Source organism: Erpetoichthys calabaricus, chromosome 8 (genome assembly GCF_900747795.2).
Source record: "Erpetoichthys calabaricus chromosome 8, fErpCal1.3, whole genome shotgun sequence".
Lineage (NCBI taxonomy): Eukaryota > Metazoa > Chordata > Cladistia > Polypteriformes > Polypteridae > Erpetoichthys > Erpetoichthys calabaricus.
In genome coordinates this window covers 116,879,267-116,904,184 of record NC_041401.2, presented here as the reverse complement: position 1 = coordinate 116,904,184, position 24,918 = coordinate 116,879,267, and positions in this window count along the sequence as shown.

Genomic DNA, 24,918 nt, shown 5'->3' with positions numbered 1-24,918 from the left:
TGAAACAGTGGGGAAGGCCAAAATGCTTGTCCCTTTGACAGATGGCAGGCTCGGGATCTCGTTCAGAGGGCTCAGAGGCTGCCACACGTGCCTGTTGGGTATGGCGAGAGGACCATTCTGATCTCCCTGATTTACAAGCCGTCCAGTGATGTTCTGTGACCTTGATCAAGGTGTCTATATCTTCAAAATGTTGTTTCCGGATCTGCTGGGCGATGTTTTCAGGGAAGGCATGAATAAAGGTTTCGCACACTAATAGCTCGACCATCTTGTGGGAGTTATTAATATCGGGCCATAGCCAACAGCACACCTTACTCCACGCCTCGAATGCCTGTGTTCGTAAGGTCGTTCGGGAGCAAATTGCCACCCCCTCCATTCTCTTGCCTGCTGTTCCGGAGAGATGCCAAAGCATTTAAACACCTTGGTTTTTAAAACGTCATATTCTGTGGCCTGCTCCTCAGTTAAATCATAATAGGCCCTCTGCACTATCCCCTTCAGGTAGGGAGCCAGTAGGTACGCCCATTCTGACCTTGGCCATGCGTTCTGCTTAGCGGTACGTTCAAAAACCAAAAAATAGGATTCAATATCATCCTCCTCAGTTAAATACGTAAGCTGAGTAATGACCGTGCAGCCTCCGTCTGTACCGTGGCTGCAGAACGAGCCTTTGATTTGGCAAGCGTCTCGCCGATCTGTACCTTTAAGGTACATAGTTCGGCCACGATAGTGGAAAGGACAGTGTTCAGGTCTTGTTCTTCTGTCAGTTCGAAAAAGAATAATCCTGCCGGCTGCGCCAATTGTGGAAATACTTTGTAAGAGAAAGAAAAAAAGAAGCTCCACAAAAATGAAGTTTTGGGGACCGTCCCCGTATATTGTCCAACGGACAAAAATAAAGCAAAGAAAAGGACTGCAGTGATCAAAAGTACATGAAACAAAATGGCGTTTATATACAGTATCAAAATGGAGGACAGGAAGTGGTTGGCAGGAGATGACGTTGAAAACAGGAGACGGAAGTGATGTCATCAGTGGTGGTCAGAAGTGATGTCATAAGTGGCGCCGGAAGTGACATCTTGGCAGCCATTTTGGAACCCAGAATTGAAGTGTCTACTTTTCTTCGGTTTTCCTGTTGGGAGATTAAGAGATTTGGGTAAGTACCACGTGACAACCCCCTGTTTCGTGATGTTTCACTCACCTTTGATGAGTAGATGATGATTGTAGCAGTATAAGTATGTCTGCCTTTTTTTTTTTTTTCAATGCCTGAAATCAACCCTTTATGCCATTCATCATTGAAGCAGCATAGCGCATAGCGCTGACTGACTCTCTTGCCAGTACAGTAGCCTAGCCACCATCAGAGAGATGTGTCAGAATCTTACTTGTGGTGTACTCAGCATCCAAGTGACTCCAGTCCAGCAAACTAATCAGGTGTTCCTCAGAAACTGAATCATATACAGTGATCCCTCGCTATATCGCTCTTCGCGGCTTCACTCTATCGCGGATTTTATATGTAAGCATATTTAAATATATATCGCAGATTTTTTGCTGGTTCGCGGATTTCTGAGGACAATGGGTCTTTTAATTTCTGGTACATGCTTCCTCAGTTGGTTTGCCCAGTTGATTTCATACAAGGGACGCTATTGGCAGATGGCTGAGAAGCTACCCAACTTACTTTCTCTCTCTCTCTCTTGCGCTGACTTTCTCTGATCCTGACGTAGGGGTTGTGAGCAGGGGGGCTGTTCGCACACCTAGACGATACGGACGCTCGTCTAAAAATGCTGAAAGATTATCTTCACATTGCTACCTTCTGTGTACAGCTGCTTCGTGAAGCGACATGCTGCACGGTGCTTCGCATACTTAAAAGCTCAAAGGGCACGTATTGATTTTTGACTTTGTTTTTCTCTGTCTCTCTCTCTCTCTCTCTCTCTCTCTCTCTCTCTCTCCCTGCTCCTGATGGAGGGGGTGTGAGCTGCCGCCTTCAACAGCTTTGTACCGGCGGTGCTTCGCATACTTAAAAGCCAAACAGCCCTATTGATTTGTTTGCTTTCCTCTCTGTTTCCTTTGAAGAGGAAGATATGTTTGCATTCTTTTAATTGTGAGACAGAACTGTCATCTCTGTCTTGTCATGGAGCACAGTTTAAACTTTTGAAAAAGAGACAAATGTTTGTTTGCAGTATTTGAATAACGTTCCTATCTCTCTACAACCTCCTGTGTTTCTGCGCAAATCTGTGACCCAAGCATGACAATATAAAAATAACCATATAAACATATGGTTTCTACTTCGCGGATTTTCTTATTTCGCGGGTGGCTCTGGAACGCAACCCCCGCGATGGAGGAGGGATTACTGTACAAACCACTCTGACAGATTTTGTATATTGAATCTTTCCCAGGTTCCATCACTCTTTAAGCAGAACCCTGAAGTGTCATCTTTTTCATATTTTTTTAATTTCTTGCAACACAAGCTGACCATAGTTTCATCCTTAACTAATATGCATTTAAAAAGTTTCAGAAAAGGTCCTGCAGACATATCATTTTCTTTTCGAGAAAATGGAAATTTCCTCCAAACTCTGAAAAGGTCCCACAGAAGGGCATCTCATTGTTAGCTAGGAACGTAAAATCCAGACATGTGCTTTTCACAAAGTATGTTTTTCTCAGTTTGGTAAGGTCCTATCTGATGACTTATGTTTTCACTAGTTGTCTGTCACTTCCCAATTTCTTCCTACAAGGATGAAGTTTGCACATGGCTAGATAATAGCTTGCTCAGACATTTGACTCTCTTCAGTGCAGTTTTCCAAATAGTAAAACTTTGCGTATTAAACATATCTTTTTTATTTTCAACAGGGAAAGTAGCTATGGTTGAGAACAATACCAGCTCAGGTTAAATGTACAAGGACCTGTGATAAGATGCCCATGGCACTGTGCTGATTTTAAATAAATAATCATGCCACATGAAGTGCAGGCTCAAATTTGGCATGGGGGTGCCTATATGCTTCTTTCCAGGGACGGATGGGTCGTCTGGCTTATTGCACATACAAGTGCATCAGTCCAGTGCACCAATATTGCCTCAGAGGGAGCAGCATCTAAAACTCTCACCCAATTAGGAAGGCAGAGTATAAGAGGAGCCTGCGCAGCAGAAAAAGGGAGATATCTGCAGGGAAAGACAGAAGAGAGAAAGAGAAAGAAAGAAATGATGGACAGAGGTTATAGAAAGGAGAGAAGCAGGCAGGAAGGGGAGAGAGCCAGTGAGAGTCAGAGAGAAACAAAAGGCATATAGCTGGGATGAAGGTCCCTCAGAGGAACATGAGTCCGCTGTTCAGGGGCTGAAGGAGACCATTCCCGCTGAGTGGTTAAGGGAGCTGGAGTGACCCAGTGCTTGCTCCTGTGTAAGTCTGGGGAAGTCAGCGGGAGCTGGACAGAACAAGGCGAGGCTCAGACAGGGAGCCCTGCTGGAGAGCCATTGACAGCAGTGACCCAGGCCTGTAATAGGAGGTTGGCTGTGCCTGTCATTTGGGCATCTCCTCTGCAAAGAGGCCCACTGTGGGGTAAGCAGAAGAGACGTCGATTTTTGCACCGGGGACTTCTCACCTTAGGATTCCAGTGTGGTTTTTAAGGGATTGTTTATTATGGATTTTTAACCTCCACCATTACACCATTTTTATGGATTATTTATTTACTGAAAATTGCACTGCACTATTTTGAACACTGTTAGGTTTTGGACTTGTTTTTCAATAAAAGCACTGAACACTTTCACACCAACCCCTTGCTGTAAGTATGTTTCCTTATTTACCTGGCTCCTCTTGGTTATGACTATTGATGATCCAGGTTCAAGAAGATCCCGAGTGCAACAGGGTGTGTGGAGTCAACACAAACCATCACAGGACCTTGACTAAATAGCCACACTGTGAAAGAGTTCAGTACAGGCTGTAACAGTGCATTTGAATTTTAATGGAAGTAGCTATCAATGGGAGCAACAGTGCATAAGTCTGTCTCTTCTGACTTAGTAACTCTGTGTAAGGTACCGTAAGAGATTGAGGAAATATTTGTACTCAGACCAGTGCACTGGAGCATGGGCACTGGAGTACTAGCCTACAAAGAACCATCAGTCTTGGAGGAGCTGATAATAAAGGAGTCTGTGCAGTGTGTTGTTTGTTAATTTTAAAAGTGATTCATGGCTAATACTCACCTAACACATAAGATAGCCAGATATGATTATCCAATAAACACACAAAATGCTGCTGCACATCAAACTACAGACAAACTTGTGCTGTGGATAGGTTTTGCGACAACTGAAACAACTGGAAAACAGAAGAAGCAAAGTTTAAGTATTGCAACAAATGCTTACTATACTACCACACCTTGATAAGTACATTTTCCTTTCATGGTGTAACTACTTAACTGTGTGTTCTCAAATAATCACCAGAACTATCAAGAAATTCACTGTTGTTGTACCAGCTTATCTTCCAATCTGAGCAATTTAAATGACAGCAGAGCGAACCTTGGTTGTTTCTATACATACATTTCCATTGTCTGATGTGCCAATTAATAGACAATAGAAAGACTGACATTAGAGTGAACCTCTGCCTCTCTGATTTTGTGTGGCCTTTAGGCAATCAGATGTTTGAGGAAACTGGAGTGCATGTGTGTTTTTGTAAGGGTATTTATACATTGCATCAAAATATTGGGGGGCATAGCCCCTCCCAGCACCCACCTGGATCTGGGTTTGATTAGTAAAGTAATTGCAGAGGCTGCCATGAAACCTACATTGGATTCCACCTAACTCATGAATATGAATGATTTTGCTTACATTAAAATTCCAGGAAATTTAGGATTTATATTTATAATAAAATTGATGTAAATATTTTTTTATATTTTTATACACTGTGATGATAGAGCACCTATTGCCCGTATAACCTGACACCACACAAGCCTACTTATTGCAGTGTTTTGTCCTGCTACGTACCTGTTTTCCTCTGCATTACATTTTGTCAAACTCACCACTGTCAGACAAGTAACTTTTTCTGTGTGCTTTTATCTTTTATATAACATTACACTTTTCTAGGCCTAGCCTTTACAAAAATCATTGCTAAATAAACAAATACCATCTTCAAAAATAATTTTGCTCCTGCACAATTTTTAGGGACAAAGTATTTTTAGGGACATTTTATAGAAAAAGTTTTAGGGACCTTTTACAGAAAAACTTTCAAAGAAAGATTTTTATCAAACATAGCTTACCAATGTATTGAGCTCAGTTGATAATTTATACATACCATGAGTGCCCTAAATCAGAGTAACCCTAGCCTTCTACAAATATTCAAGAATTTCAGTTATAAAAAATAATCAATTCTTCTTTTAAATATTATAAATTTCTCTGAAAATAAAGTGTTAAATGTGTGCACCATGGGAGTAAAAAATCCCAGATATATATGTAAACTGTGAGCTCCTTTTGTCCCACGAACAAACAAAAGAGCAAGAAAGGCATTTCAGTCAAATTCACAATGTATGCACTTTCATTTTGTTAGTGGTGGGCCACAGCTGCAGTGCAGAGCAGAATGTGCATTGGCTTTTGTTCATTTGCCATGAGTCAGTAACACTGAGTGGCTTTTCATCTATGCTGTTTTTAGTGCGCAGTTAGTACAGGAGCTGACAATGATACTCAACTCTTTAAATCTGTGAAAGCCATTCTTGATAGAGGACATACTTTTTCCTTTAATTTAACTCAGATGAAACATTTAATCTATTAGCCAGAAATGTCTAAAATGTTTAGTTGGGCATGTTTTCAAAGCTACTCTGTTTAGTTGGAAATTTTGAATTATTTTTGGTATAGCTCTATCTTGTTATATTCATACGTGTCTGTAAAATATGCTTACAGACTTTAAAACCCTGTCAACTGTCAAAGCCTTTGGCTAACTTTCATGTAGCTTTCTGGCTCCAGCTTTCTGCAAGTGTCTCTGTTTGTGACACTCCCATCAGTGGTCATTTTTAAAACTATGTATCTTTCCTCTTTTGCATTTTAATCAGTTATTTTGTTTATTTTATTTATTAATTTTATTGTAATCATTCCATACAAATAGATCAATTTATAACAAAAAAAAATTGAAGACAAATCAAATCCCACCCCTGAGAAGGAGAGCTTAGCCAAAGGAGAATTGCTTAGGGCTTTTTAGTAAGGCAACAACAAACAAAAGAAAGGAAGAAATATATATAGGTAAATAAAAAATGGAGAAGGGAAATAAATGCGGAAATAGTTATTTCTCTTATTCTAAAATAATATTGATTAGATCCTGCCAGGTTTTGAAAAAATTCTGCACGGATCCTCTAACTGAGAGTTTGATTTTTTCCAATTTAAAATATATAAAACATCAGTTTCCCACTGACTTATCAGAGGAGAGTTAGGATTCTTCCAATTTAACAAAATAACTCTGCTTGCCAAAAGTGTAGTGAATGCAATCACCGTTTGCTTGTCCTTCTCCACTTCAAGTCCATCTGGAAGAACACCGAACACAGCTGTTAGTGGGTTAGGAGGGATTGTGACCCCAAGGCTGTCTGAAAAGCACTTAAAAATTTTGGTCCAAAATGATGTTAGTTTGGTGCAGGCCCAAAACATGTGACCCAGTGAGGCATGAGCTTGGTTGCAGCGTTTGCAACTTGGATCTTGCCCTGGAAACATTTTGGACAGTTTTAAGCGAGACAGATGAGCTTGATATATAATTTTTAGTTGAATAATTCTATGCTTTGCGCATATGGAGCTCGAGTGAATTCTCTGCTTTGCTACCTTCCACTCCTTTTCTGATATATTGATTAATAGATCTTCTTCCCAATGTCCTCTTGGGTCTTTGAAAGGTAGGGACTCTAATAAGATTGTATATAATGCGGAAATGGTGTTTAATTCCTAGAAATTGAGCAGTATTTTTTCCAGCATGGTGGAGGGTATGAGGTGAGGAAAATTGGGCAGTTTCTGTTTAACCACATTTCTAATTTGAAGATAGTGAAAGAAATGTGTAGCTGGGAGGTTGAATTTGGAACGTAATTGTTCAAAAGATGCAAATATGGTGTCTATATAAAGATATCTGTGCATTTTAATCCCAAAACTTTTCCAGGTATTAAAAACTGGATATGTTTGCGAGGGTTGAAAGAGGTGGTTCTCTTGTAGAGGGGCCGCGGATAAAAGATTTTCCATCTTAAAATGCTTTCTAAGTTGGTTCCATATTCTGAGTGACTGAAGTACAATTGGGTTATTAGTATATTTGCGATAACTTGCATTTATTGGAGCGTAGAGAAAGGAGTATAAAGAAGTACTACAGGATTTTACTTCTATTGTGAACCAAGCCTGTGTATGTTCATTTTTTGTGTCCAGGTTTTTATGGCTTGTATGTTTGCTGCCCAGTAATAAAACTGAACATTAGGTGAAGCCATGCCACCTTCTGCCTGAGGTCTTTGTAGGGTCGCTCTTCGGATACATGGGTGTTTTAAGTTCCAAATAAATGAGGTTATTGTTGAATCTAATTGCTTAAAAAATGATTTATTGATATATATTGGAATGTTTTGAAATAAAAAAAGAAGTTTAGGAAGGATAGTCATCTTAACAACGTTAGTTCTTCCGGCTAGAGTGAGATGAAGGGTTGATCATCTATGCAAGTCTTGCTTAATTTTTTCCATACAGACGGCAAAATTTTGTTGATAAAGAGCTTTATGTTTACTTGTGATATTTACCCCTAGGTATTTAAACTGATCTGCTATGGTAAAAGGTAGGGTGTCCAATCTAATATTACATGCTTGTGAATTCACTGGAAAGAGTATACTTGTATTCAGATTAATTCTAAGACCAGATATCTTTTGAAATTCTGTGAGTGCTGTTAAAACTGCAGGCACAGTGTTTTCTGGGTCTGATATATATATAAAACCATATCATCTGCATATAGAGAAATTTTCTGTTCCAGTACTTCTCTGATAATCCCCTTTATCTGATAAGAATTTCGACAGTGAACCGCCAGTGGGTCGATGGCGATTGCAAACAGCAGTGGTGACAAGGAACATCCTTGTCTGGTACCACGTTCTAGCTTAAAGTAGTCTGAACAAATGTTGTTAATACAAACTGAAGCTTCTGGATTGGTATATAGTAGTTTGATCCATGCACAACTATTCGGGCCAAACCCAAATTTCTCCAATGCAGTGAAAAGGTAGTTCCATTCAATCATATCAAATGCTTTTTCTGTGTCTAATGATAATAATATCTCTGGGGTGTTTGATTTTGCTGGTGAATATATAACATTAAACAAGCGTCGGAGATTGGAAGATAGGTGTCGACCTTTAATAAATCCAGTTTGATCCTGTGATATTACCGAGGGCAGCACTTTCTCCATCCTTCTAGCTAGAATTTTTGAGAGTATCTTAACATCATTATTCAGGAGTGAAATTGGTCTGTATTATGCACATTGTAACAAGTCCTTATTTTGTTTAGAAAAGATGGTGATTAATGCTTGACGAAATGTTTGAGGTAGTATTTGGTTGTCTCTAGCTTCTATAAATGTTGCCAATAAGAGGGGAGCTAGCTGAGTGGAGAATTTCTTATAAAATTCTATGGGGTAACCATCAGGGCCTGCTGATTTCCTGCTTTGAAGTGACTTTATAGCACTAAGTTCCTCAGCACTTAAAAAATCTATTTGTGGTGTCTGTAATGTATCCAGAAATGCATTGGATTGTGTGTTGTCTTCTTTGAACTCAGTAGAATATAAGGATTTATAATAATCTCTAAATGCGTGCATTATATTTTTATGGTCAATGATTTCTTCACCATTCGTGTAGGTGATTACTGGTATTGCATTGCGAACTTCTTGTTTGTGAATTTGTTGAGCTAAAAGCTTATTAGCTTTTTCTCCGTGTTCATAGTAATGAAGTCTTGACTTATAAATAAGTTGTTCAGTTTCTTTAGTTGTTAGGATGTTGAGTTCTGTATGCAGGGCCTGCCTTTTCCTGTGAAGAGATTCACTTGGATGCCTGGCTTGTTCTTCATCTATTCTAGTAATTTCGCTTCTTAGCTCTGACATTTTCTTGGTTTCTAATTTATTTCTGTGGGAAAGATATGAAATAATCTGTCCTCTTAAGAAGGCCTTTAGAGTTTCCCAGAGTGTTCCTGCAGAAACCTCTGTTGGCGTGTTTGTCTCTAGGAAGAAGCTGATTTGTTTGGATATAAATTCTGTGCAGTTCTCGTCTGCTAATAGAAGAGGGTTAAGACGCCATCTACGAGGTGAGTGTGAGGGGCTTAATGATTTTAGCTCCAAGACTAGAGGGGCATGGTCGGAGATAACAATTGTGTCGTATTTGCACGATTTAATCGTAGGCAGGAAATTATTATCTATAAAAAAATAATCAATTCTTGAGTAGTTATGATGCACTGGTGAGTAGAACGAATATGATATTGAGTTTGGGTTAAGAAACCTCCAGGGGTCTGATAAGTTGTGGTCAGTTAAAAACTGTGTAATTGTCTTTGCAGTGTTAGATGTCGCCCCCCCTGTCACAGGAGTCCTATCTAAGAGTGGATTTAAAACACAATTAAAGTCCCCAGCCATTATAATTTTATGAGTGTTCACATTGGGTATGGATGCAAATAGGTTTTGCATGAATTCCTTATCATCGACATTGGGTGTATAAACATTTATCAAAATTATTTTACTGTTAAATAAGTTACCCATGACCATCACATATCTCCCTTCAGGATCCGATACTACATCTGATGCTACAAATGGAACTGTTCTGTGTATGAGAATTCCCACCCCTCTAGTTTTCTTTATAAAGCTAGAATGGAACATTTGGCCAGTCCAGTCTTTTTGTAGTCTGAACTGATCCTTGCTTAGTAAGTGGGTCTCCTGTAAAAATACTATTTTAGCGTTTAAGCCTGTTAGGTGAGCGCATACTTTCTTTCTCTTTAATTCGTGATTCAGGCCTTTAACATTCCAGCTCACAAAGTTAACTGTCCCATCATGGAGACATTGATTCTGAGTTTTTAATGTCATTTTATAGTCTTAACTGGTAGTGAGGCAGTTTTAATCTTAATTTCAAAATTCCCCATGAGTTATTGCATTTTAGCCTATTGTTGCATTGATATTTATAGTTATAAGGATTAGAAGAATAGATTAGATATAGCCTGCTCTCCTTCTCTCCCCCCTTTATTCCCCCCCCCCATTTTGCCTCTCCATATGAGGCTTGATCCCACTTCGCGATGTCCTGATCCTCTGACATACAAAGGGACAGAGCATGTCCAAAACAAAACAAACCCCACCCCGCAGCGGCGTTTGAGAATTAAAACAGAGAGATATCTATTGCAGCTGAATTCTAAATACTATTTGCCCAAAATATAATCATTAACAGTCTTTAAGCTTAAAATAATCTTCAGCAATTTTAAGATATTAAGATAATAAAAGAATGAACTCTGGGAATGATTTTAAAAAGTAGTCTAGGATAAACATAGTAAATCCTAATGTAATAGTATAAATGTAATAGTAATGTAATAGTAATAGTAATGTAATAGTAGAAATAGCAATAAACCAAGAGTATGATGTTAAACAGTCTACTTTAGGGTAGTTAAAAAAAAAAAAATAATAAGCCCTACTTTAATTACTTCCACACTCACGTCTATAACTGTAATTAAGACATAAACATATAATGTCCAAGTAAAGAAAAGGATGAATAATTATAATACCAGTCTCTTTAAAAGTGGATCCGACAGCAGATGATAGGTCCTTCCCATGCCTTGACAGAATACGGCTCCTTATTAACTTTCAAAAGAGTGTCGGAAACAGCTTCTTTAGTTCCTTTTCAGCTTCCTCCTTGCTTGAAAATACATAATATTGGTTTTGAACTTCCACTTTCAGTTTGGCGGGATACAAGGTGCTGTATTTGATATCGGCTTTCTGTAGCAACTTTTTAATGTTAAAGTAGGCTGCGTGTTTTGCAGCTGTTAATGGTGAGAAGTCGGGGAAAATACGAATAAGATTATTTTCAAATATAATCTCTTGCTTGTGTCTGAGAAGTGCCATCACATCAAGCTTGCATCGTAATCGCTCGAAGCGGACAATAAAAGACCTAGGTTTAAAGGTGCTTGATCTGTATATGCGATAAGCTGCTGCTATCTCAATGTCGAGTTTAAAATCATCTCCAATTATCTTAGAGAGTAATTCTACTGCAAATTTCACTGGGCTTGAGCTTTCTCGTTTCTCAGGTATACCCTCAATTCTTATATTATTTCTTCTGCACCCATCTTCCAGGGCCGCAAGTCTGTCTCCGAGTTTTTTGCATTCGGAATTCGCAGCTGTAGCTTTTAAATCGGCGTTAGACGCCAATTGTTCCGCTGTTTCAACTCGAGCCGTGAATGCCTGCTTAACGTCATCCAGCTGATCTGTAACGTCATTAATCTGGTTGGCAAGTATTTTCAGTTTGGATCTATTTTCTTCGATGTGTTCCTCTAATTTCTCCAATATGCTTTTAAAGTTCACATCAAAATGTTTAAATAGATGTGTTTCCCGGTCTTTGCTATCCTTCTTAAGCTCAATGTTAGACTTCTTAAGCTCATTCTTAAGCTCATTCTTGTTATCCTTCTTAAGATCATTTATGGCCGTAGCCATGGCAGTGGCCAGTGTAGCGATCATCTCTTTCAGTTCGGACAGTTCGTTTCGGATTTCGTGCTCTGCGAGTGGAAATGCAGCTCCTGTTACAGCAGGTGCTGCGGGCTCGCGATGAATAGATGAGAGCACATCCTGCAGGGCCTTTTCTAGTCTCGAATGATCTTCAGAAATCAGCGATCCATCGCGACCTGTATCACTTGCACCTTCGCTCCCATTTTCACTCTCGACTGGAGACGATACAATGGAGCGGGGACCCAGGAAATCTGCGCATTCGTCTGCCAGTTCCAGGTCAGTCTCTGAGAGGCCATACCTTGCACTCGGGCTGGATGTCTGTCCAGATTATGATGCAGCTTTAAGTTTCTTTTCCAGTTCTTTCTGACTTTTCTTCTTGTTACTCATGCTTGTATATTGTAGTGGAAGTTCCTCGGTCGGGTTAAATACAGGATACCTCTAAATAATATGAAATATGTGGGAAAATAAAGCCGCTGTTAGCGGAGCTCTGCTTCAGACGTCCATCTCCTATAACGGACGAGACCAACTCCATTTTAATCAGTTATACCTGTAAGATCCAATCTTAGAAAGTTAATGTTTTATGTTAAATTCATATAAGTGTTTGCTTAATTTCTATAGAACATCAGTTTCTTATAGCTACCTAGAATATGGTATAGCATTTTACCTCCTGTAAGTTAACATGAGATAGAACTTTCTTGGCTATATCTATAGAATAGAGTGTTAATTACACCAGTGAGGCAATAGTCCTACTGCTAGCATGGACTATTAGATATGATTGCAAACAGAACAGAAGATGGCATACAGTTTTCTGACTGTGTTTAATGTGTCTAATGTGTTCAGCTTGCTTAACGTGCTTCAAGCACAACTGTATAACCAAACTTAAAGAATAAAACAAGCTATATAAGTCTTAAAGAGAACTTTTCTTTTCTTTAACAATAATTTTTTTCTAGTTTTGTGTGAACCACTGCCTTTCCTTGAAATTTTACTAAAACTTTTAAAACAAATATTTTTGGTCTGTGGAATTATTGAACACACACATCACATTAGTGCTTGAATCATCCTATGAAGCAAACTAAAGGCTGCAGAATTTTGGTGAATTTGGAAAAAACGTAGCTACAATATCAATTATTACATTGTGTAATTTAAATTTTCTATTTCAGCTCCACTAATCTTGATTCTAAAGTATCTTTCTTTCTTTCTTTTTTTTTGCACAGCCTTTAACACACTCTGATAATGCACATATATAGTAGGGGGTACTCTGCCCCCTGCTCACTTCACTTGCTAACCCCCAGGGGTGGGTGCTGGGTGCCTGCTATCTTGCGGCTGAGCCGCTCAAAGGGCGTCAGGGTGCTCCTCCATTAGAGAAAGCGATTGTATTTAAAGAGATGGTATATAGAAGAGTATGTGGGACGTGGGAGGAAGACTGTTTGGTCCTTAGTTATTATAGAAAGAAAATCAGTTTAGTAAATATTTCATTACAACTGTCTATTTTAAATACCAATGAATAATGAAACATAGTAAAAAGTAAAATTAAAAAAGTAAAAGTAGAAGCGAATAAGTGAAATGTAATAAAACGTAATCAAAATAAATAAACATTAACAGATTACATTAACACCTCGTCAAAAACAATATTAGGAATTACTTTATCCTCCTTTATATTCTATAAACATTACTTTTTTGCATTTCTGTTTGCATATTGTTCAGGATATTTTTCTCTTTTTCATTTATTGGATGATCTCTGTGTTCTTGATTTTTATTATATGCATCTTTTTTTTCATTTTCTTTCATTCGACATTCATTATGAGCTCTTGCTGCTCTTTTTCTATTGCAATCTAAAATTCAATGTTCTTGAATTCGTCATTCTGCCTTGCCATTATAACCGACTGTGTTGAAGGGCGAATTAGCACTCAGTGTCATGGGGCAATACAGAGAAAGAATGTACGCAGTAGGATTAATGATTGGGCGAGCGGTGTGGAGGAGGATGGTTAGGTTTAGGTTTAGGTTTATTTGTCATATATAGGTTAACACAGGGTCAACATACCATGAAATGTGTATGATGAGAAAAACAAGTCACTCAGCCTAGATCCAATAAAGCTAAAAAATTATTTAAAAAAATTACAAGTTAAAAATAGACTAGCCATATAAAATAAAATGTGTACGTTTTAAAAGAAGTTATAGAGCAATATGAGTTGAATGAGCAGCAAGTACAAATGACAGTTATTGCATAGATAATGTTTTATAAGCACAGATGCATATTCCATAAAGTGCAGATGCATGTTCCAGTCAGTATTTAGAGTGTGTGCAGGTACAGTTTGTGTTTGAGTAGTGCAATATAGATGTAATGCAATGTAGATGTAATTTAAGTGTATGAAAGTGTTCAGGTGTTCTTAAGTCTTGTAGTCTGAGCAGCTAGACTACTGTATCATCTGCCAGACGGTAACAAGGAGAACAGCTGGTGTGATGGATGGCTGTGGTCCTTTATGGTGCTGCTTGTCTTATGCAAGCACCGATGGAGGTAAATGTCTTCAATGACAGGGAGACTCTTGCCCGTGATGTGCTCTGCTGCCTTCACCACTCTCTGTAGTGATTTCCGGCTGCTGGCAGAGCAGCTCCCATACCAGATGGTAATGCAGCCGTCAGCACACTCTCAACCACACTCCTGTAAAAGTTTGAGGTGATGTTGGCATTCATGCCAAACTTCCTCAGCCTCCTCAGGAAGTACAGACACTGGCGAGCTTTCTTAACCACAGTGTCTATGTGAAGGGTCCATGAGAGATCCTCGGTGATGTTTACTCCGAGGAACTTGAAGCTGTTAACCCTTTCAACTTCTACGCCGCTGATGTAGATGGCCTGGTGTTCTCTGCCTTGCTGTTTCCAATAGTCCACGATCATCTCCTTGGTTTTGCTGATGTTAAGAGACAAATTGTTATCCAGGCACCAATTATTCAATGCCAGCTCCTCCTCTCTGTAGGCCATCTCATCGTTGTCAGTGATATAAGGCCTATGATGGTTGTGTCATCTGCAAACTTGATGATGGTGTTTGTGCCGTGTTTTGCAACACAGTCGTGGGTGAACAAGGAATACAAGAGGGGGCTAAGCACACAGCCCTGCGGCGCTCCTGTGTTTAAAATGAGTGATGAGGACGTGTGTTTGTCGACTCTCACCACCTGCGGCCTGTTTGTGAGGAAAGAGAAAATCCATCTGCAGATGGTCGTCCCCAACCCAAGGTTGTCAAGCTTCAAGACGGGTTTTGAGGGGATGATGGTGTTGAATGCCGAGCTGTAATCTATGAACAGCATTCTTACATATGTATTTCCTCTTTCCAGGTGGGTGAGGGCAGTGTTTATTGTTAGCGCAATGGCATCCTCTGTAGATCTGTTTGCTCTGTAAGCAAATTGGAGAGGATCCAGCGTGTCGGGGAGGGAGGAGCAGATGTTACCTTTGACCAGTTGCTCGAAGCACTTCATAATGACCGATGTCAGTGCAACCGGGTGATAGTCATTCAGACAGGAGACCACCGGTTTGTTTGGGACAGGAATGATGGTGGATGCCTTGAAGGAAGTAGGGAACACTGACTGCCTCAGGAAGAGATTGAAGATGTTGGTGAACACACCTGCTAGCTGGTCAGCACATGCCCTGAGGGCATGGCCTGGGATGCCATCTGGTCCCAGAGCTTTGCGAGGATTGACCTTTTTCAAGGACCTTCTCACGTCAGACGTTTCAAGGATCAGAGTGACAGACTTCCTGCCCCCTTGAGGATATAGCACCTGTTCTTTGTTGGCTGCATCAAAACGAGCATAGAAAATGTTGAGCTCGTCTGCAAGAGATGCATTGGGCTGAACACTGACTGTTTTTCTTTTTATAGTCAGTGATGCAGCACAGTCCTTTCCACAGGCGCTTGGTGTCAGAGCTGTGGTAGCTTGACTCCATTTTGTCCCTGTAGTCCCGTTTGGCCTTCTTGATGGACCTCCGGAGGTCTTATCTGGCTGCTTTGTATGCATCAGAGTCCCCTGAGCCAAAGGCAGAGGTCCGGGCCTTGAGCTTAGCCCGAATCTCCCCATTTACCCAGGGTTTCTGGTTAGGATATATGCAAATGGAGGTTTTAGTGAGTCTGTGAATTCATTGATGTTGCCATCAGCTGCATCCTCAAACATCTGCCAATCAGTTGTTTCAAAGCAGTCCTGTAAGACCCCCTCAGCTTCACTGTCCCATTTGCAGATGTCCCTGTAAACCGGTTTTTCCTGTTTAAGTCTTTGTTTATATGCGGGTAGCAGCAATATAGAGCAATGGTCTGCTTTTCCAAAAGCTGGTCGAGGGAGGGGATTGTAGGAGTCCTTGAATAAGGTGTAACAATGATCCAGTGTTTGATCACCTCTTGTGTGGGGAGAGATGTGCTGATAGTATTTAGGGAGAACTATGGTCAAGACTGAATAACATGGACACAACGGAAAACGTTTTTAATATAATATATATAATATAGACCTACTTAGCCATAACATAGGAATTGATTTTGTTACATATTATAACTGATTATAGTTTTATTTTCCTTTTGTAAGTAGTTATAAAGGTTCACTTACATTGTGCCCATGAGGTAGTGTGAAGAAGGCTCTGGCAAGAGACAGCTGGATAGCAACACAAAATTGTGCTTCAGATGGTAGTACAGATGGCTGTAGGCACTGGTCTTTATTGAAGCCAGTTGGAATATGGTAAAACTACAATCAAACACAGAATGATGTGAGAAATCCTTAGATACAAATTTACAAGATAAAGTTAATGACAGAATTGCTCATTCTTTATAAATATATAAAAAATAAATAACATTCAAATAAATGGCAAACATTCTCAGTACATATTCTGGCACAGCAGTAAGAATGTCTGAAAAGGTATGCTCACAATTACTCTTTTTAAATACAGTGAAAGCTCCCATAACAAAGGTTTAAATATAGAAATGTTTTAATTCACTAAATGACTAAATATTTTTGACAGTCCCTCAAATATGCATTTATATAAAGAAATAAACATGAAACATTTCTACATACTGATAATGCCTTCAAAAGGCAGACTGTGTGGAACATTTAAAGTTAAAGGAATGAGACAAACATATGCTTTCCATTTGCTTCTATTCTATGTGTGAGGCTCAGCTTGATGACATCACTAACCAAAGACAGGCTATTCCTTAAGTAGAAAAAATGCCACTATGGTGTTAATTTTAATCTTTATTTATATCAATTCAACTAATGTTAATCAGAACAGCAAAGATGACATGAGGTGAACATCGTAATATCTTTGCGGACTGGTTATGCCAGGTAGTCGCAAGAGGAGACTGGCTAGGTAAATGGTGTCCAGCATATAACACCATAGTGAGACCAGCAAGGATCATCCTTTAACTATCTGCCGTTGGAGACAGAAAAAGTTGTAGAGTGAAGGTCATTCAGTCTTTTTGAAAGCATTCCTTTAAATATATGTAGATCCACTGCTTTTTGTGCTTGTGTTATTTTTCGCTTTTTGATTTTGATAATTGTGTTTTTGGTCCTTTAGATCTTCATTTTGTAGAAAGGAGGAGGATGAAGAATTGTTTTTTTGTTTTTTTTTTGCGCCATTTGAGTTTGAACCATTGCATTATACTGTATTTAATTACCTGAACTTGCTTTTGTTTTTGTAAATATATTTCAGTGTCATCACAGAGAACCGTGTTGAGTATATAACATTGATATATATTTTTCTGAAACATAAGGTGTATTGTTTTATTGTTTGGACAAGCAATTAGTCTGTATCACTGTTTCCTCCACTACTGATCTGTTTTGGTACGACTCATAATGCACAGAGTCAGACTGAGTGCTAAAGAATGTAAGTACATGTGGTATGACAATATATATACTGTATATATATTTACATTTTTTTCTTTGTGAACCTCTTAAATAGGTGGTAATATCTGTGGGCAGCAAACTACATAAATGTCAGACTGAATTATTGTCAGAAAAAAGCAAAGCCATTATCAAAAAAGGCATTCCTGAATATTGTATAAACTCAAACTAGGGCAACCACTTTTGGAATCAGAGATGTCGAGGTAAATAAAACTAAACATTAAAGTCAACAAGGGTGGTACTAGAATCTTAAATAGAAGATAGTCTGGAGTCCAGGGCAGGAATTATGAATATCTATATCACGATAATGAGCAGGACAGCTGCTATCTTTCAGCAGGACAAGGAACTGGGAAACAAATTAACAGATTTACTAGATAAATTGATTGAATGGACACATAAACCTGCACTGGATATTAACTGAAGAAGGCAAATTGAAAGGCTGCAATCCAAGGGTGGAACTAGCCAGATGCTCAGACTAACAGGAATCAGCTGCAGATTATTTGTTTGGTAAATAGCCGCACAGAGAAGGTAAGTGGAAATATTATTGACACCTAAAATGGAGAATTGTGTGTGAAAGACATCAGCTAAAAAGTTTAAAGGCGGCTGTATTTTCAGAACAGACAGTGAGGAGACAGCTTTAGGAAGGTTGTAACTGTCAAGCCCTCAGGTTTAAGCAAGTTGTGTCAAATAAAAAAATAGAATGAACATTTTGAAAGGCTTATCTCTGTTGGTAACAATGTCCAGATGCTTGGTGCATAAAACCAACAGGCTGCCTCAGTAATTCTTTTATGCTCCACCTTAGGAACTTTGAGTTAACCAGAGTTTGAAGATCTGAGGTTGTGATTAGGTATTTAAGGGGACAGGAATTAGGTAATGTAGAAAGGTGCAAGATTGTTCATAGACCTATTTTGCTAATAATGCTTTTTTCCTTGGTTAAAATTCTTAGGGATGCATTCTCATCTAGCTGCAGCTAATTTCTCTATTTTCTTGGCATCCCTGATAGGTGTGCATTATAATAGTCTATTCAGCAAAAAAAAGCATGTATTAATCTTACACAGATATAGGCCTATGGGTTTATACCATGTTTCTTAAATGAAAAAACACAGTCTATATAACATGACAATGCATAACTTAATAGTTAATTCTAAATCTATAACAACTAGATTCTTCACTTCAGGCTTAATCAGTGAGGCAAGATGATCAAGTTTTACTGCAATATCTTGGACTTTTTTTGCTGCTGCCAATAAATAGAGTTTCTGTTTTTCCTTTGTTTAATTGAATAAAATTAAACTCCTCCATTGTATGTTGCAAGCAAGACATTGAAAGGGAGGAAAGAGAAGAAAGGTCCAAATAGAGGAGAACTTAAGGGAACAGAGGAATGGGGAACGAAAGAATCATGGAGAGGGATTTGACTACATAGTACCAGAGAGCCACAGGCCGAGAACATTCCCAGAACATGTAGAGGAAGGTGCTGGGGATTTTAAGGTGGCAAAGATAATATATGAAATATATAGTAGTTCAAATCCCATTAGGTATAATCTCTGCAGAGTTGGGTACTCCATGTAGTATATAGGTCTATAAGCAGCACTTACACAACTTAAGGATGTAAGGCCTTGGAATTGACACATACACTCTGTCTTTTACTAAGCCACAAGCAGCTACAGGCATGCATCCAATCACCCTGCTCCAGAAAAAGAAAAAGAAAGATGAAACAGAAATGAAAGCACCTGCCATCTGCAACAAAAATTATGCAGAAAAAAACTAAATACACATGCAATAGTGAGCACTAGACAGCATTACACTTCCAGGTTACAATAAGAAAACAGTAGAGGGAATTAAAATGTAAAGTCACCAAAACATTAATGGACAAAAAACCCTCATAAAACTCTTTTGAAAAACAATGACAAACACTAGAATCAAGAAAACCATAGCCAAGTGAGCTTCATAAATTATGCAGCCTGGAAGAGTCATGGTGACAGACCAGTGGAGAACTCAAGGCTGAAGACATTTGTTGAAGTGTCACAGAAGAACGGTACTTAGTAATTCAAAAATCAACTAAAGTTTTGTTTGCTTCGACTGAAATGTTTTAAAATATATAATGACTACCAAAAGACACTAAGACATGTGCAGGAATGATCACAAAAGGAGTGAATGATAATTCTTTCACCCTTTTAACTGGGGCGTTCATTTCCCTTTGTGAGTAAAGATCACAAGAGCATAAAGTGTAAACAAATTTTTGCACCTTGTCAACAAAAAAGGCCATGAGGAGAAAGATTGTGTCTTCCTCTAAGCTACCTTCAAGTTGAGGTGCCTTTTTAACCAGGCAGCTAAGAGCAAATGGGATCATCTTTTTGAAGTAGATATGTGACAAGTGCCTGGTCACACTTACAGGTAATCTAACTTAGACACCATTAAAATATCTGACTACGCCACCCAGTTTTATTAAGAGACTGGGAACTCTTGAAATTTACCGATAATAGCACACAGGTTTGCTTAAATTGGGCGGTGAGTAAACACACAATGAAAGACACAACAGTAATTTCAGGAAAAGCAACACTAACTTCTACTACACAAGACAATAAAAAGTACATTAAAAAGATAAGCGAACATAACAAAATCTAAAAATATCAGGAACGAATGTCCTTTTTTGAAAGGAAAACACACAGTCCACACTTTAAAAGTCCGTTAAAAACAAGAATTGGAGGATACAACCTTTAGTGGTGCAGAATCCAGTTTGCGCACTGTTACCCCAACCATTAATCGTCCAACTGTCCACCAATGCACCCTGTTCACCGGACACTTGTTTCCCAACAGAAGTTTTGTCAAAATCGTGGAATCTCTGTCAGTGTCTCCTTGTCGTTCTTTTTTCACTCTGGGCTCCTTGTGTTGCTGTGACCTTGGCACGCCTCACTGCTCGTCCGCCAGCTTTGCTCGGTCCTTTCATGCAGCTTCCTTCTCTCGCTGGACCCACAACCGTCTTCTTGTGGAGCTGTCTCTTCTTCCCATGGGGTAACTGTTGCCGTCCGTGTGCCTCACGTCGCGCTAGCCAGGTACCCAAGTCTGCCAGCAAGCCCCTGTACTCTCTGTGAGTATCTTGGCAGTGTTCTCAGTAGACCGTCCCTGAATGTGCCTTCTCCTGCCCAGGAGTTTAAATCTCCTTCAGTCCCTGCCATTGTCAGTCTTGGACAATCTGTTTAAACAGTGGCACATCTAAATTTCCTGGGTTTAACAATTAATGAAAACACAAGTTAACAAAATGTATTGTTACCAACCAATAATGAGTACAGATCTGCTGATTAGAAACCAATATTGTCAAACATGTTAATTTCCAAGTCAGGTAAATACAAACATCCTCCAAGGAAGGAGCAGTTCTGTTATCACAACTTTGTATTGTTTGTATACTCACCTAGCCAAAAACTTCAAAGTGGTGACTCCTTTGCAAGACAGCAAATACCTGCATCCTGCAGACAGCCATGACAAAAATCAGTAATGGGATTACCCAGGAAATTTGCCTTTTAACTTTTCACCCCCAGTCCCAACAATGGGTGTCTAATGGAACTACCCAGTGTACAAAAGATGTCCCCCTCTGACAGATATATTCTACTGTGTCACGGTAACATTAATCTTTTTTGCCATTTTGACAATGTTTAGATGGCAAGGGGCAATCAGTCATAAGCAAAAGGTTGAAAGGACATAAGTAAAACTAGAGCTAAGTAGCCATTATCAATGTGCATCTCATAATCCTCTTTATTTTGTGGGTATAAGAGGCAGGGCCACCCAAATGTCACTGCTGAAGGACCTTTATATTCCAAGGCTGAGTCTGGATCCTTCCTGACTTTATTAACATTAGAAGTGAGCTTTGTTTTCCTGTAAGTGCTGTTTTTTCTAGCTTCTTGGATAATTGCTTTTGTTCTTGGATGTAGCGATTTAGCTCCTGATGTACAGATCGGGACCTATTTCCCTTGGATTGTCTTTTTAGGCAAGCCCTTTTGATTTATTTTTTGTTTATGCAAATAAATGGTTCTTTTATAAATAGTCTTTGTGGACTTGTTTCTCAAGCCAAAGCTTTTTTTTATGGTTTCTTTCCCTTGAGAGGCATTTTGATATATTTTAAGAAACTTCAGCTTAGAAGCCTGTTCCCCATTTTTTAGGCCTGGGTAGTCCTGAAGCCTAATTGTGCAGTTGGGAGGTCAGACTGCCTAGGGTGAAGCCTATTCTAGGCAGACTAAGGAGGGCACTGGCCTGGGTTTGTGGGTCTCTCACCATTCTTGCATAACTTTCAGGCCTGTGTACAGGACAGCAAAAACTGTATTTGAGATAACTGAAGTTGCTTGGCTGAAAAGACATAAAACAGAAAGTCATGCACAGCCATGACTTGAATTTCCTTGGGAAAACTGGACAATTATTTTTCAGTGAGAAGCATTACTTCTCCAGGAATTCCTGAAAACAACCTGCAACTGCTGCCAAGAACAGCATGGCTACCACATACTGAGAGACAGCCAGTCAGACTAAAAGCAAGAGAAGGGAAGCACGTGTGGGTTGTGTTCAACACCCCCACAAGATTCAATCAAAGAAAACTATGTTTTTTGCTTATCCTGTAAATAAAACACTAAGACTTTAGACATGATTTGTAAGATGACGTCTGTAATGTATCACTCAACTGCATCCACTTGTACAGCAGTGATGCATGGCACTGTAACATATAACTCTAGTGTGGTATCACTACTGCAATGTACGCCAACAAGCAACCTAAACAAAAGACAGAAAAATCAGCAAAAAATGGAAAATGTGTGAAAATGTGCCACCAAGACCCAGACTTTTCACTAAAGTCCTATTTCTGTCTTATCAACTACCACAAAAAGGAAACGACTGTCTATTCTGTCAAATCAGAATAATTGTCCACTACTTTACTATTAGGATTTGTTAGTTTTGCACTTTGATATTTAAAACATGATTTTTTGGGTATAAATCAATTTCCTTAGTTAACCTTTGCAACTCACACGTAAAATCAGTTATCCAACAGAAGAAACACCTTTTATTACCTAGTTGGATTATGATGGGATATATTTTATGCCTTCAGATATTTTGTTTTTAACAGGTATTCTGTAGAGGTGCAAGAGACAAATTATAGGTCTTTCTTTTAATGTTGTGCTTATGTATCAAAAATTGCCTTGTTACTGTAAGCCATTTGTTTCTGAGAGATTTTTTTCCTTTCTGTTTGAGCTGGCTGTGTTCTACTGACAGATGCTGTTTACATTATGTCCAGTTACCTGTTCAGCAAGCTAAATCGCAGAAAGACCAGCATCCACCTTTAATGTAATAATCAAATTTAAGTTAAAGAAGCCTTAAACTTGAAGCAGTGGTAATTATAAGGTTATAAGGAAGTGCGCTTACCGTTGGTGTGTTGAAGACGCTGTCACGGGAATGCAGGGCCATCTAGCGGGTGAGCGTTGTGAAGTGCGGTGTGTCTGGACACACGTGGACCCGGTATAATGGCCAGTACGGGCTCCACCATATGTGTTCATTTTTACATGCCGGTGTCTTCGCAGTCTACCCAGCGCAGGCGGTTCAAGGTGCAGTGCGCTTGAAAAAAAAAGCCGGCATTTTTTTGTGTAAATAGGGTCGAGTCAGAGGTGGGGATCCCATATTGTAAAGAAATTAATTTACTTACTGGTGAGTAGGCAGCTGGTGTGCTTGAGCTCAGCATAACCATTGGCTGTACTGGGAAAGCTTACGCGCGTGACCGACAGGGGTTTAAGTTTAAATACAAAGTTGCTCAGGGCGTGGCGTGAACGTGCTAGCATCTACCTGGATAGGTGCGTGGGGTAGACGGGGTGGCAGATTGGCTGGACAATCTTGCCGGTTATATTTAAGGAGTTACCAGCCAACAGGGGTCATCAGTGGACCTAAAGGCGAGTTAGGAGTAAGTACTGTTGAGCTATTGGAGGAGCAGTTGTGATTTTGGCGGCTTTGTACATATTCTTCTGTATATATAGTTATAGATCTCCTAGTGGTGGAGGTATATATATATATTTAGTGCTGGGATAATTTTGATTTTGGGTTTGGTGCAATTGTTTTTGTATATACAGTTTTCTTCTTCTTTCGGCTGCTCCCTTTAGGGTTGCCACAGAGGATCATCTTCTTCCATATTGTTCTGTCCTCTGCATCTTGTTCTGTTACACCCATCACCTGCATGTCCTCTCTCACCACATCCATAAACCTTCGCTTAAGCCTTCCTCTTTTCCTCTCCCCTGGCAGCTCTATCCTTAGCATCCTTCTCCCAATATACCCAGCATCTCTCCTCTGCACATGTCCAAACCAATGCAATCTCGCCTCTCTGACTTTGTCTCCCAACCGTCCAACTTGAGCTGAACCTCTAATATACTCATTTCTAATCCTATCCATCCTCGTCACACCCAGTGCAAATCTTAGCATCTTTAACTGCTACCTCCAGCTCTGTCTCCTCCTTTCTGGTCAGTGCCACTGTCTCCAACCTATATAACATAGCTGGTCTCACTACCGTCCTGTAGACCTTCCCTTTCACTCTTGCTGATACCCGTCTGTCACAAATTACTCCTGACACTCTTCTCCAGCCTGCCTGCATTCTCTTTTTCACCTCTCTTCCACAATCCCCATTACTCTGTACTGTTGATCCCAAGTATTTAAACTCATCCACCTTCACTAAAACTACTCCCTTCATCCTCACCATTCCACTGACCTCCCTCTCATTTACACACATGTATTCTGTCTTGTTCCTACTGACCTTCATTCCTCTCCTCTCTAGAGCATATCTCCACCTCTCCAGGGTCTCCTCAACCTGCTCCCTACTATCGCTACAGATCACAATATCATCAGCAAACATTATATTCCATGAGGACTCCTGTCTAATCTTGTCTGTCAACCTGTCCATCACCATTGCAAATAAGAAAAGGCCAGTCCCTGATGTAATCCCACCTCCACCTTGAATGCATCCATCGCTCCTACTGCAGACCTCACCACTGTCACACTTCCCTCGTACATATCCTGTACAACTCTTATGTACTTCTCTGCCACTCCTGACTTCCTCATAATAATACCACAGCTCCTATCGAGGCACCCTGTCATAAGCTTTCTCCAGGTCCACAAAGACGCAATGCAACTTCTTCTGGCCTTCTCTAAACTTCTCCATCAACATCCTCAGAACAAACATTGGATCTGTGGTGCTCTTTCTTGGCATGAAACCATACTGCTGCTCACTATTCATTACCTAACTTCTTAATCTAGCTTCCACTACTCTTTACCCCAACCTTCATGCTGTTGCTCATCAATTTTATTTCCCTGTAGTTACTGCAGTCCTGCACACCCCCCTTATTCTTAAGCCAGACATAAAGGAAGATTACCTTCATTGTTGCAGTGTGTGTGTAGTTTTTGTAGGAGTGCACTTTTTTTATAAATAC